General features: G+C 35.8%; 1 long non-coding RNA gene across 1 annotated transcript; it reads left to right on the top strand.

Moving 5' to 3' along the window:
• The first annotated feature begins 424 nt into the window (after positions 1 to 424).
• Positions 425 to 1,705, top strand: LOC142636874 (uncharacterized). The gene is made up of 2 exons (XR_012844420.1): positions 425 to 591; positions 1,346 to 1,705. It is a non-coding gene; the product is annotated as an uncharacterized LOC142636874 (long non-coding RNA).
• Positions 1,706 to 2,672: the final 967 nt, after the last annotated feature.

Here is a 2,672-nt window from a genome sequence, read left to right as displayed (position 1 = left end):
GCTAAAAATGTAATGTTTTTATCCTCTGCTGATTAAAATCCTGAAATATACATAAAAAAAAAAGATTACATGAATATTGCAATAAGGAATTGCATCAACAAATGGAAATTATCATTTTGAATTTGGAATAAAATGACTTTTGACTGATTGTAAATAAATCACTTTTTTTTTTTTTTGTTGAGAATCTTAAACAAATCACTTGGTATAAGGAAAGTGAATTATGTGGGTCTTTTCTATGGTAAGAAAATTCCTCATTGCACCGAAGGAATAACGGAAGCAAAATCCCCGAAATCCCCTCCTAATATTTCATTACCATAATAAGGTCACGTCAATCTGTGACTGTGAGCTCTCTCTTCCTCTCCTTGAGGTCTTTTTATATGTTAGAAAATTCTCTCTTCTTGTACTAAAAAGAGAGAAACAAATAAATAAATAAACAATGAAACCCCTCCAAAGCTCTATATATATAATGAGTCTTCTATAGGGTCGTATAGTGTGATCTCTTCCCCTCTCTTTCTCTCTTTTTTTCTCTCTGCATTTTCTTGGTGATTACCATGCATTCAAGAAGGATTTGAGGCTGATGAAGAAGAAAAGGTGATTCTGGTTATGCCTGGCTCCCTGTATGCCACAAGCATGAACCAATCTGTTTGTTGATTGACTAATGCCGGTGGCGTGCGAGGAGCCAAGCATACCGTACCTCTCTCCCCAGCTCCTTATTTTTTCAAATTTTTTTTTGCTTTAGATTTTGTTTATCTCTCTCTGTACTTTTCATGAATATGAAGTTTGTTCCATTTTTTGCTATCTTGAATATTTCAACAATCACGTTAAACTGTTTACTTTTCTACCTAATCATCTTTGCTAAAAGAAAACATGCATTCAGATTTCAGACCATGTGCAGACCAACTATATTTGTGGTTGACCATAAATCTCGTAAAGTCATGGCTCCTTCTCTCACTTCAACACATAATTTAGCCTACAAAAAAAGTTTCAAACTGGGTTTATTTTTCTTTAAAAATGTGTTGGTGCTGGACTAAGCACGGAATGGTAAGTCAAGCAGAGATAGGGTTGTTGTTTCCTTTTCATTTAAATCCAAATAAACGTAAATTTTCAAAATCATATTTTCTTAATTTTTAGTTCTCTTTCTTTAGTCACATTCAAGATTTGCACTCATCATGAGCAGTAAATCAAAATTTTTGTTAGCTCTCCAACTTTGTGTTAACAATTTGTATTTCTTGTTTAATGTAATAACATATATGTCCAATTTGATTTTACCATATATGAAATCTGGTTTTTTTGTGACTCTACTTGGGAAGGAGGCATGGAGGTACTAGTGTTTAATTTGTTTCAGGTTGCAACAACTTCATTTTGCATCAAATGGACATATTCCAGAGTTAATTGTGCAATCCATGGGCAAGGAATGTCAAAGACATCGATCAATTCCCTTAATACCATTATCACAAATTTACTTCTTGTTTCCCATCTCGTTCCAGTCAAATTGCAAAAGAGCTTTTTAGGGAGATACAGAACAAAATGGCTATTCCCAAACTACCCTTAGATTGTATTTTTGTCTGTAAAACTAGTTTACTATTCATGATGAATATATTGCTCTTTTATAGTATGTTTATTTTTGGTGTTGATGAGATTTGATTGTAAACCATAATTAAATACCATCCTTCTTTGTGAGGAAAGAACAGATACTTGATCATTATCATAATTATTGTTAATTAGTATTTGGTTAATTACTGCATGTATGTACGTTTTTATCCAAAGAATAATATATTATATATAATTTATTTACGTAAGTGTAAGTGCACAATTGCACCTGGACCCAAAGAAGATTATGGGCTCAGGCCCAATGAGCCTTAAACAATAAAATTTGTAGAGTGTGGGCTTAGAATCTAGGTTAGAAGTGCTGGGAGCTTGATAACAGGTTTTTATAAACAAATACAAGTAAATAACGAACGATAATTGCGAATGGATCTCCTCGGACTCGAGCCGAGGACTACTTCTTTATTATTTCTCTTTCTTCCTTCAAGATTACAATTTCTTAATTTCTTTTTTGTTTTCCCTCCCCTCTTTTCTTTGGCCTTTACCCCCCTTTTATACTTCCTTCCCTGATACTTTTTGAACAGTGACTAGAAGTTTCCACCTCACTGTTCAGGGGTCACCTCCCCATTAATGCGGCCAGGGAGGTAGGTGCAGAGCCTTTGATGCGGAGGTGGCAGCCTTTAACTCTTGATATTTTCTTTAATACTGGTGCATCTAGAAGATTCAGGATGTCCCCTTTTAACCACTAGTCTTTCCAGAGTTGTGCCTTGACTTTTATAATGAAATCTTGAGTTCTCTTGGATCTGTCCGAGGTGAAACTCTCCCTCGGCTGTATTCTCGGACCCTCGGCGTATGGGCCAACTCATAGAGTTTAATCCTAGAGCAGGTCAGCCTTCCATGTTACAGCCCAAAGGCCCATATGCCCACTTGGGTCCTTTTACTCCCCACAATAGCCCCTCAAAACTCTATTTTTCATCATCCGAGGAGAAAAATAGGGTTTTGATCCAACGAACACTTCCTCCACACTTCCTGTAAATAACCACACGTGTGAAAACCGTTTCACGTTCCGGAGGGTGACACTTGGCGGTTTTATTTTCAAAAACGCGCGTATTTATTACTGTAAGTTA

The sequence above is a fragment of the Castanea sativa genome, chromosome 5 (assembly GCF_040712315.1).
Source record: "Castanea sativa cultivar Marrone di Chiusa Pesio chromosome 5, ASM4071231v1".
NCBI lineage: Eukaryota > Viridiplantae > Streptophyta > Magnoliopsida > Fagales > Fagaceae > Castanea > Castanea sativa.
The sequence above is the reverse complement of the archived record's forward strand: the minus strand, read 5'-3'. Positions and strand labels throughout refer to the sequence as shown.